Source organism: Lutra lutra, chromosome 7 (assembly GCF_902655055.1).
Source record: "Lutra lutra chromosome 7, mLutLut1.2, whole genome shotgun sequence".
NCBI classification, from domain to species: Eukaryota; Metazoa; Chordata; class Mammalia; order Carnivora; family Mustelidae; genus Lutra; species Lutra lutra.
In genome coordinates, this window is record NC_062284.1 from 28,094,364 (window position 1) to 28,106,621 (window position 12,258).

At 40.0% G+C, this 12,258-nt stretch overlaps 1 long non-coding RNA gene across 5 annotated transcripts in view; it reads right to left on the bottom strand.

Annotated features, from left to right (window-relative positions):
• LOC125104696 (uncharacterized) overlaps positions 1-12,258 on the bottom strand; it is a 66,575-nt gene that overhangs the window by 39,770 nt on the left and 14,547 nt on the right. The window contains exons 3-5 of one of the 5 annotated variants that reach the window (XR_007128695.1): positions 11,704-11,797; positions 11,168-11,271; positions 8,490-9,058 (exon numbers count right to left, since the gene is read on the bottom strand). This is a non-coding gene — a long non-coding RNA (uncharacterized LOC125104696). Of the gene's footprint in view, positions 1-6,971; positions 7,028-7,140; positions 8,454-8,489; positions 9,059-11,167; positions 11,272-11,703; positions 11,798-12,258 lie in introns of those variants that run through there. The other 4 variants (XR_007128698.1, XR_007128697.1, XR_007128699.1 and 1 more) reach the window with 4 other exon arrangements.

Genomic DNA, 12,258 nt, shown 5'->3' on the forward strand with positions numbered 1-12,258 from the left:
ATATCTGGGCTCTCTACTCTGTTCCCCTGGTCTATGTGTCTGTTTTTATGCCAGTACCATGCTGTCTTGGTGATCACAGCTTTGTAGTAAAGCTTGAAATCAGGCAACATGATGACCCTGTTTTGTTTTTCTTTTTCAACATTTCCTTAGCAATTCAGGGTATCTTCTGATTCCATACAAATTTTAGGATTGTTTGCTCCAGCTCTTTGAAAAATACCAGTGGAATTTTGATTAGAATGGTATTGAAAGCAGAGATTGCTCTAGGCAGTATAGACATTTTAACAATGTTTATTCTTCCAATCCATGAGCATGGAATGGGCCTTCCATCTTTTTGTGTCTTCTTCAATTTCTTTCATAAGTGTTCTGTAGTTCCTCGAGTACAGATCCTTTATCTCTTTGGTTAGGTTTATTCCCAGGTATCTTATGGTTCTTGGTGCTATAGTAAATGGAATTGATTCTCTAATTTCTCTCTCTGTATTTTCATTGATAGTGTATAAGAAAGCCACTGATTTCTGTACATTGATTTTGTATCCTGCCACATTACTGAATTGCTGAATGAGTTCTAGTAGTTTGGGGGTGGAGTCTTTTGGGATTTCCATATAAAGTATCATATCATCTATGAAGAGAGACAATTTGATTTCTTCATTGCCAATTTGAATGACTTTTCTTTCTCTTTGTTGTCTGATTGCTGTTGCTAGGACTTCTAATACTATGTTGAACAAGAGTGGTGAGAGTGCGCATCCTTGTCGTGTTCCTGATCTCAACGGGAAGGCTGTGAGCTTTTTCCCCATTGAGGATGATATTTGCTGTGGGTCTTTCATAGATAGATTTTATGAATTTGAGGAATGTTCCCTCTATCCCTATACTTTGAAGAGTTTTAATCAGGAATGGATGCTGGATTTTGTCAAATGCTTTTTCTGCATCAATTGAGAGGACCATGTGGTTCTTATCTCTTCTCTTATTGATTTGTTCTATCACATTGATTGATTTGCGAATGTTGAACCATGCTTGTAACTCAGGGATGAATCCCACCTGGTCATGGTAGATAATCTTTTTAATGTGCTGTTGGATCCTGTTTGCTAGGATCTTGTTGAGAATCTTAGCATCCATATTCATCAGTGATATTGGTCTGAAATTCTCCTTTTTGGTGGGTCTTTGCCTGGTTTGGGGATCAGTGCAATGCTGGCTTCATAAAAAGAGTCTGGAAGTTTTCCTTCTGCTTCAATTTTTGGAAACAGCTTCAGGAGAATAGGTGTTATTTCTTCTTTGAAAGTTTGGTAGAATTTCCCAGGGAATCCGTCAGGTCCTGGGCTCTTGTTTTTTGGGAGATTTTTGATCACTGCTTCAATCTCATTACTAGATATCAGTCTATTCAGGTTGTCAATTTCTTCCTGGTTCAATTTTGGTTCAATTTATACTTTTCCAGGAATGCATCCATTTCATCTAGGTTGCTTAACTTATTGGCATATAACTGTTGATACTAACTTCTGATGATTGTTTCTATTTCCTTGGTGTTAGTTGTGATCTCTCCCTTTTCATTCATAATTTTATTAATTAGAGCTTTCTCTCTTTTCTTTTGGATTAGTGTGGCCAATGGTTTATCGATCTTATTGATTCTTTCAAAAAAACAGCTTCTAGTTTCATTGATATGTTCTACTGTATCTCTAGTTTCTAACTCATTGCTCTCTGCTCTATTCTTGATTATTTCCCTTCTTGTGTATGGAGTGGGCTTAATTTGTTGTTGATTCTCCAGTTCTTGAAGGTGTAGAGACAGCTGGTGTATTCTGGATTTTTCAATTTTTTTGAGGGAGGCTTGGATGGCTATGTATTTCCCCCTTAGGACCGCCTTTGCTGTATCCCATAGGTTTTGGGTCGAAGTGTCTTCATTCGCATTGGTTTCCATGAATTGTTTCAGTTCTTCTTTGATCTCCTGGTTGATCCAAGCATTCTTAAGCAAGGTGGTCTTTAGCTTCCAGGTGTTTGAGTTCCTTCCGAACTTTTCCTTGTGATTGAGCTCCAGTTTCAAAGCATTGTGATCTGAGAATATGCAGGGAATAATCTCAGTCTTTTGGAATCAGTTGAGTCCTGATTTGTGACCCAGTGTGTGGTCTATTCTGGAGAAGGTTCCATGTGCACTGGAGAAAAATGAGTATTCTGATGTTTTAGGGTGGAATGTTCTGTATATGTCTATGAGATCCATCTGGTCCAATGTGTTATTCAATGCTCTTGTTTCTTTATTGATTCTCTGCTTGGATGATTTGTCTATTACTGAGAGCGGTGTGTTAAGATATCCTACTATTAATGTACTCATATCAATACGACTCTTTATCTTGATTAATAGTTTTCTTATGTAATTGGCTGCTCCCATATTGGGGGCATAGATATTTACAATTGTTAGATCATCTTGGTGGATAGTCCCTTTAAGAATTATGTAGTGCCCTCCTGTATCTCTGACTACAGTCTTTAGTTCAAAATCTAATTTATCTAATATGAGAATCGCTACCCTGGCCTTTTTTTGTGGCCCATTGGCATGAAAGATGCTTCTCTATCCCTTCACTTTCAGTCTAGATATATCCTTAGGTTCAAAATGGGTCTCTTGTAGACAACATATGGATGGGTTGTCGTTTTATCCAATCTGCAACCATGTGTCATTTTGTGGGTGCATTTAGGCCATTCACATTGAGAGTGATTATTGATAGATATGTTTTTATTGACATCGTGTTACCTTTGAAGTCTTTCTTTCTGTAGATTGTCTCCATATTTCTGTTCAATGATATTCTTAGGATTTTTCCTTTTATAGAATCCCCGTTAATATTTCCTGCAGTGTCAGCTTGGTGGTCACATACTCTTTTAAGCCCTGCTGGTCTTGGAAAATCTTTATCTCTCCATCCATTTTGAATGTCAGTCTTGCTGGATAAAGTATTGTTGGCTGCATGTTCTTCTCATTTAGTGCCCTGAATATATCTTGCCAGCCCTTTCTGGCTTGCCAGGTTTCTCTGAACAGGTCTGACGTTATTCTGATGGGCTTTCCTCTGTACTCTTTTTCCTAGCTGCTTTCAAGAGAGCCTGTCTACAATTATGATTCCTCATTCTTACTATGAGGTGTCTCGAGGACTTTTGAGATTCTATAATCTTGCGGGGAGACTGTTCTGCCTCTAGTACATGAACACTGGTTCCATTCATGAGATTGGGAAAATTTTCACGGAGAATTTGTTCCACTCTATCTTCTAGACATCTTTCTTTCTCCTCCCCTTCAGGGATTCCAATAATTCTAACATTGCAATGTTTTATGGCATCATTTATTTCCCTAATTCTGTTTCCATGGCTTCTAAGCTGTTTGTTCCAGGCTTCCTCCTGATCTTTGCTGTTTGTCCTCCAGATCACTAATTCTATCTTCTGTCTCAGTTACCCTAGCTTTTAGAGAATTTAGATTAGATTGGAACTCATTGAGAACTTGTGAACATCATCCCTGGTGGCTTTCAGTTCTGTCCTAATCAATTCCGTTTTGTCATCCATGGCTTTCTCCAACTTAGCTATTGCCTGGATAATTGTTAGCCTGAATTCCCTTTCCAACATATTGTCTATGTCGATAGCCATTAGCTCTGTTGCAAAAGGCCCAGGCTCTGAATTTTTCTTCTGTTGGGCATTCCTCCTCCTAGTCATTTTGGTGAGAGATGGCTGAATGGATGTAGCTGAATGTATCGACCGTGGTGCAGTCAAGTGCACCCTGGAATGCTTCTGAGCAATCAAGAGTCCCCACCCAAATGAAATAAAAAAGAAAGAAGAAAAGAGGGGGGAAAAAAGAAAGATAAAAGAGAAGGACAGCCCAAATGGGCCCCAAGGTAAGATTTATGAAGTATACAAACAAAAACAGACAAACAAAAAGACTGATAAAAGTAGATGACAAGAGAAAAAAAAAAAAAAAAATATATATATATATATATATATATATATATATATGCAAAACAAAAAAAAAAAAAAGAACCTCGTCCAAAAGAACCCCAAGTATAAGATTTATATACTACCAGGACAAACACAAATACACAGAAACACTGGTGGAAGAAAAAGATGGGAGAGTGGTTCTAAATTCTCAGTGTGGGCAAGGAAGGTTATTTTGATTCTTCCTGGATGTATCTTGATATCTTTGTTAAAGGACTCAACTTTCCTCAGATAAAGGGGGATTAAAAATTGGTTTACCTGTTATGCCCAAGTTTTCACATCTGAGAGACCACCAAGGAGCCAAGCACTGATGCAATCACATGAGGGTTTATTTGACAAGCTTAAGCTTGGGCCCAAGTATACCCAACACAGCAGAGTAGGGACTTGGACCCCGAACCAGATTACAGAGTTTTTTTTAATTTTTTATTTTTTCAGCATAACAGTATTCATTATTTTTGCACCACACCCAGTGCTCCATGCAATCCGTGCCCTCTACAATACCCACCACCTGGTGCCCCCAACCTCCCACCCCCCACCCCTTCAAAATTCTCAGATCGTTTTTCAGAGTCCATAGTCTCTCATGGTTCACCTCCCCTTCCAATTTCCCTCAACTCCCTTCTCCTCTCCATCTCCCCTTGTCCTCCATCCTATTTGTTATGCTCCACAAATAAGTGAAACCATATGATACTTGACTCTCTCTGCTTGTACAGTCAGAGTTTTTAAAGGCAGAGTAGAGGTGGACTCAATGGTGGGTGAGGACCATATGTTATGTTATGTTATGTATGATGTAAGTCTCTAAGGAATCAAGGTCTCCAGGTCCTTGAGGGGCTAGTTATTGTTGGGAGAAAGGTTATTACCAGTAATAAAAATCTTCTCGTGAGACCCTTTAGATGTATATCAGTGGGCCATATGCTTGGGAATGCTTGCTGACACTATCTTGGAGGTTTAGAGATAAAGTTCCCTAAAGGAATTGTTAAAGTAGACTTACAGGATCCTGGTTGGAACTGTCAGCGTAGGGGGTCGGTCAGGCCAGGATTGTCCTTAGCAAAACCTCAAGGTGAGGGCAGTTGAGTCCCCAGGGGAGAGCCACTCTGTCTGTTTCAAGTGCCTGTCAGCAGGTAATTATTCTTCTGCCTCTGTGTCCCACTTCATACCTCTAGGGGTAGCATTGATTGGGGAAAGGTGATTACCTTGAAGTTTAACTCTATATGATTAAAAAATAAAAATTTAAAAAAGAATAAACTAATCTAAAACAAAATTTTTAAAACATTAAAAAATATAAAAGCAAAAAAAACACGGGTGTATGTATCAAAAAGTTCAGGTTAAAAGGTTGTTATGGAATTTGATGTACTGGACATCTCACTGTGATGGCAAATAGGTTAAAAAATTATCTATAAAAAAATGAACCAGAATAGTGGGAACAAATTAAAAATAAAAGTTGTATCTATGAAGTAATGGTGGTTGTTCTCTTGTCTTTTTTTTTTTTCCCCCGCGATTGCTTTCTGGGGGGGGGGCCTGCAGCGTGGGTTTTCAGGCAGTGTTTCCTGAGTTAAGTCCTCCTGCCCCTCTCAAGGGGGTGGGCTCTGAGGAAACTGGTTTTTCAGGCTTTTGTTCTCTGTAGGTTTTTTGTTTGTTCATTTGTTTTCTCTTGCCTTGACAGCTTTTGATGGTTTTTGGAGGTTTAGAGGAAAGCAAATTGCACCCAGATCTCCCTCTCAGAGAGAAGCCTCAGTCTGTTCCCCTCTGGGTGCTCCAGAGCACATAAATTCCCCCTTCGCACCTGGCAGAGCACGTTCCCAGTCGCAGTCCCTGGGGACGCAGGAACTCCTGCTTATACCCAAAACTGTGACAGCGGCGGCTGTCTGGGCAGCTCCAGACTGCCAGAGAGGTCCCAAGCAGCAATAGCACACTGATATTTTCCCGCTGACCCGGGCTGGGAGTGCTCAGACTTTCCGTGTCCAAGAGCGCCGGGCTGGTGCCTGCACGCACCTCTCTCAGGGGGAGGTATGGGGCGTGACTCAGACTCTGATAGCATGGCACAGCGCGCTCATGGAGAATGCAAAAGGGCTGTGGTTCTGCCAGCTGGTGAGGCTCCCAGCCCCTCAAGGGAGCCACCACCCAGGTGCTTTCAGGCGCTCATGGCTCAGGGACCAAGACCTGGTTTCTTCACCGCACTCTCTCTGGCTCAGCACCAGAGGTGGCTGTCCTCAGTCCGGGGACTTAAGCCCCTGTCCCTAACCACCCCAATTCCCACAATTTCCCCCCACAATCCTTTGCTCTTTTTGAGTGCTTTCAACCAGACTCCAAGTTAATGCTGGTCCCCAGTCGCAGGGCACTCTCATATTGGGGTATTACTTTCCAATGGGTCGCTTCTGGTGGCTCCCTCCCCCTTTTGTTTATCTTCTGATATCAGTCCGACATTCCCACTCTGCTTTACCTGCCCACTGGTGTCTTCTGCCCCCCGAGGGATCCAGGCTAATCTCAGGCTGATTTCATGGGTGATCAGAGTTCTTTGGTAGGTAATCAGCTCACTTTAAGGTACAGGTTGAAACAGCACCTCCTCCTAGTTCCCTGCCATCTTCCATAGTTCAATCTTTTTGCTATTCTAACTGGTATAAGGTGGTATCTCAATGTGGTTTTGATTTGAATTTCCCTGATGGCCAATGATGTTGAACATTTTTCATGTGTCTGCTAGCCATTTGTATGTCTTCATTGGAGAAGTGTCTGTTCATGTCTTCTGCCCATTTTTTGAGATGATTATCTGTTTCTTTGGGTGTTGAGTTTGAGGAGTTCTTTATACATCTTGGATATCAGCCCTATGTCTGTAGTGTCATTTGCAAATATGTTCTCCCATTCCGTGGGTTGCCTCTTTGTTTTGTTGACTGTTTCCTTTGCTGTGCAGAAGCTTTTGAATTTGATGAAGTCCCAAAAATTCATCTTCACTTTTGTTTCCTTCGCCTTTGGAGACATATTTTGAAAGAAGTTCCTGTGGCTGATGTCGAAGCAGTTATTGCCTATGTTCTCCTCCAGGATTTTAGTTGATTCCTGTCTCACGTTGAGATCTTTCGTCCATTTTGAGCTTATCTCTCTGTATGGTGTAAGAGAATGGTCGAGTTTCATTCTTCTATAATAGCTGTCCCATTTTCCCAGCACTGTTTATTGAAGAGACTGTCTTTTTTCCATTGAATATATTTTCCTGCTTTGTTGAAGATTATTTGACCATAGAGTTGAGGATCCATATCTGGGATCTCTATTCTTTTCCATTGGTCTATGTGTTTGGTTTTGTGTCATTACCATACTGTCTTCAACCCCACTATTTCATCCAATTATTGCCTGAAATAAGATCTCTGGGTGATTTTCTATCTGTTCTAGGTAGTACAAACATGGCAACTTTTATCTGACCATCTGTATGGCTAAAGATAACTTGTCTCTGAACCATTCTCTTCCTATATATATTTATAATAATGAAAAAGAAAAGAGTGTCATCAATAAAAATTCCATTAAGAAAGGGGATAATAGGAAGCACACAGTGGTCAGTAGTTCACAACCGGTATCAAATTTTATTGGTGAGAAATCACAGATTCCTTGACAGGCAATAAGTAAACTCCTTGACTAGTCAGTCTGGCAGCTGTTAGTTTAAATCTCTAAAGTATCTGCTTTGTCACTGTCCTGTATAACCATATCTAAGATAGGTTTTCAAGTGGTTGCCCTTCTCAGGGGTCCCACAGTTTTTGTAATCTACTTCATATTGGTTTGACTTAGGGAGGAAGGTATGAGAATTGCTTAGAAGGTAAAAACCATCAGAAGTAGTTGCCAGCTTCCCTCAAATGCCCTCAAAAACATATCAAGCCTCTGGGCTGTTTTCTTCAGATCAATTCCTGGGAGTAAACATAGCCAAAGAATATTTCTTGAAATAATTTTTAGGCTTGGAGATCTTCATCTCTTAGCTACTGAACTCTCATAAAAGATTTGAAACAATTCTAGAAATAGTCTTAGGTGAGGAGGTACTGCCCTTAATCCCTACAAAATTCCAAAATATGGAACCCTTTGTCAATTTAGACTGTGAGCTAAAGCCAGAATACTTCTGAACCTAAGCTGTATTTTGTTGCCCTCTCTGCTCTCATGCTGAGGAGCACTAATCTGAGTTCACCCCCTTCTCTAGGATCCTTCTGAAAAGCCACAAAAAGTAACCAACACATGACAATATTCTAAGTTTTTCCTAACACTGCAGCTTCAGAGGCGCACAGTCAGCCTTCCAAGAAGCAGCAGGCACAAGTTAATCAAAGCTTTGCTATCCTATAACAAAGGTTAGAACCTTCACCCCCCCCCCCCAATTTTCCCCCAAAATAAGCCTGGAGGTAGGCAGTCCAAGATTGGATTTACTATCCAACAATGTTTCAAACTCTCATGATCTGTCTCCTCCATGATCCTCCGTTTGTTTGGAATCACATTTTCAGCCTCATACTTGTCATCTCATGATTACAAGACGGCTCCTACATCCCCCAGCTTCATATCTGCATTCAAGGCACAAAGAAAGTAGAAAGAGGAGAGTACCAACCACCTATGGTCCCTTTATCAGGAAAACAAAAGCCTTCCCTAAAGTCAATAGACTTGTCTTCCACTGGCAAAATGGAATGGGATTGTCATGACTGGCTTTAACCAAGGTTTTTTGCTTAAAGCTGAGCAACAGGGAATGGGTATTAGTAAGGTCACTAAGAATAACTGCCACACATAGATATTTATAGATATAAGAGAACATTTGACACGTAGAAACCAATCTCTATTTGGTGAAATTTCAGGCACTATAACAGAAAGGGGAAAAGCCCCTCAGGCAGTGCTACAAAAGTACATTTTAGGTCAGGAGATCCCTACGCATCCTACCTAGGAGTTCCATCTCTGGAATTAGCACCCTTTAGCAACTCCTGTTTTTCACAGACTTTCTCTTCCTTCATTTCTGAACCCACAGATTCTCTAAATACCGACGTTTTATTAACAACTGTTTCTATGGCAGCAGAGCCCCTGGTGGGGTTGGGGGGACAGGGATGGAGGCTATTTATAAGTTAAGGACTGCCAGTTCATGCCAATTGCAGCTATCATTGATGATATCCTTGAGGAATTTCTGAAATAGACAAATAGTGTGGGGGGGGGGAAACATGAGATATTTATGTTGCCTGTTGTTCACCAAGAAACCTCTTGATTATAATTTGATTTCCCATCTAGGTCCACAACCTGAAAGAAAATACATTGATCCTCCTGGTATGACTGGTTTATGTGACAGTTTTATCTCATTGTAAATTAATAAACTTGCATTCTGGCTTTACATATTTGGCTGATGAGATTGTTAGATTAATTTAATCTTCTCTGGGACACTTAATGACCAGACCAGGTTTCTAAGACCACAAAACTGAGTGAAATCCTGATTAATTCACTAACTAAGGTTATACCACTCAATGTAGTCTTTTGCATTACAGCAACTGGCCTAACCAAGGCAAGAGCCCTTCACACCACTAAGTATATCAGTACGAATTTGTCTAAGACATAGAGAAGCTATATGTCAATTTTCAATCTAAGGAGCAGTGCACAAAAGCCACTTTTTTGACTGAAACTGTGCCACCTATCAATATACTCAAGTCACCAACGGATCAAGAATAATAGTTTCCAAGCAACCCAGAACTCACAATTTTTATATATAAAAAGGTATACATAGTCTGGGGGGGGGGGGGTAAAAAAGCATGGGCTCTGGAGCCAGAAAGATGGAATGCAAATCCCTGTTCCACATTGGAAAGTTCCACCACAGAGTAAGTGTGTGACATTGGATAAAAAATCTTTGCATCCAGCTTCCTCACCTATACAAGAGAGCTTGGGACAGAATAATAGTGCCTACTTCAAAGAGTTTTCTGAATAGAAAGTGAATGTATACACGTAAAGCACCTGGCAATAAGAAGCCCTCAACAAATGCTAGCTATCCTTACTCTTAACAGGAAAACCTAACTGGTTTTCCTTTTAAGATTACATTTTTGCAAATAGGAAATGAATGGATAATAAAGATTCATTTTTATATGTAAAATACAAAATAACACAAATTCCCCAAATTAATAATTCATCAAGAGTCACAGTTTTGAAGCTGGCTGGTGAGTGATTTAAAGAACTCTTTTAAGCTACTGCCACATGGCAATAGCAAACTTTCCATTCTTTACTGCCAAGAATAGTCTTGAATTATGAAGGTCTCCTACAAAATGCTACTGCTCTACACAGAGATGTAAAGAAGTTAAAGATCATTGCTTCCCAAACTTACTGACCCCTTAGTGTTGTCCCGGGCACCCTGGTCTTCCTAGAGGTGTCCTGTCCTTGAAGACCAGACACTCTACAATCAACATCCAGATTTAAGGCTCTGAACACTGTCCTAGGAAAACTTTTCTTGAAATAAAGGGTTAGTCAGTCTGGTGACTTTTCACATACGTGTGCCCTTTCTTGGTCCTGCTTTTCTCCCTCTTTGATGACTTCCCATTCAGTTTTCCCTACATTCACCTATGATCCTCTGTGCTGTTTGTTATATTCCACATGAGTGAAACTATATAATCGTCTTTCTCTGACTGACTTTTTGTTCAGCATAATGCAGTCCAGTTCTTTTTTTTTTTTATTAAATTTTTTAAACGATTTTATTTATTTAACAGACAGACACACAGTAAGAGAGGGAACATAAGCAGGGGGAGTGGGAGAGGAAGAAGCAGGCTTCCCAATGAGCAGGGAGCTTGATGCAGGGCTCAATCCCAGGACCCTGAGAACATGACCTGAGCTGAAGACAGATGCTTAATGACTGAGCCACTGAGGCACCCCATGCCCTCCAGTCCTATCCATGTTGATGTAAATGGTAAATAGTCATCTTTTCTGATGGCTGAGTAATATTCCATTGTGTATGTGTATCTGTACACAAACCACATCTTTATCCATTTACCTGTCAATGGACATCTTGGCTCTTTCCACAGTTTGGCTATTGTGGACATTGTTACTATAAATGTTTTGGTACAGTGCCTCTTTGGATCACTACATTGATATCTTTGGGGTAAATACCCAGCACAATTGCTGGGTCATAGGGTAGCTCTATTTTCAACTTCTTGAGGAAACTCCATACTGTTTTCCAGAGTAGCTGTACCAGTTTGCATTCCCATCAACAGTTTAAGAGAGTTCTCCTTTCTCCCCATTCTCTCCAACATCTGTTGTTTCCTACCTTGTTAAATCTTTGCCATTCTGACTGGTGTGAGGTGGTAGCTCATTGTAGTTTTGAAAATCTTTGATTTTTCTAATGTAAAATCATCCTGCTGCATTTCTACTCTGGATATAGGAAAAGGACAGGCAGCATTCTTAGTATGACTATATCTTACCTACATGAAAAGTATTATCACCCCTTACCCTTTGCTTTTCCAAGCTCAACAACTCAGACTATTTTCCAGACTCTGACTAGTTTCCAAAACTTTAACCTTTATTAGCCTTATTCATATTGTTTTTAAATCATGAAGACCAAACTTAAATTTAACCAGTTTACAGAATTTTGTTATTTTTAATGTTTTTATGGTTCTACCGACTTCTCAAATATTAGAATTGAGACCCAAGCTTCTATAAATTAATACTCACAGAACTTTATATACTGTGGAGTCTACCTTATTGTCTCTTAGTTAAATTAAACCCATGATCTATGGTTATAGTTGACAAATTACAGCTACATGTATGGCACCAAAACATTAGAAAGAATGAGTTAACACTTACCTGATTTGCCATTGAGTAAAAGTTTTTTTTCTACTAGATTGCAGAGTAGAGAAGAAACTGTCTCTCACTTTATAGTTCACGTCTATTTCCTCTGCTTTGATAGAAATCATGGCAGCCATAAAGAAAAATAAAAATGGAAAATAGTTTACATAACAATTTTAGGAACACATGAAGAGAAGGAAAGAAGAATGTTTACAAATTTCATATGAGATTTTTCTTTTACTTGGTGATACTCCTGAGGACTTCATAAGCAGCAGAAATCTTATTTAGTTAATATATTTAATTCTCCCCCCCGCCCAACTTTTTTTTTCCTCCAGGAAAACTACTTATTGTTAAATACATGGCTAAAAGTTGGATTAAGAAGGAAATGGAATTTTATTAAAAGAGTACTGGTTGCCAGGGCGTCTGGGTGGCTCAGAGGGTTAAGCCTCTGCCTTCGGCTCGGGTCATGGTCCCAGGGTCCTGGGATCGAGTCCCACATCGGACTCTCTGCTCAATGGGAGCCTGCTTCTTTCTCTCCCTCTGCCTGTCATTTCCTCTGTTTGTGCTCTCGCT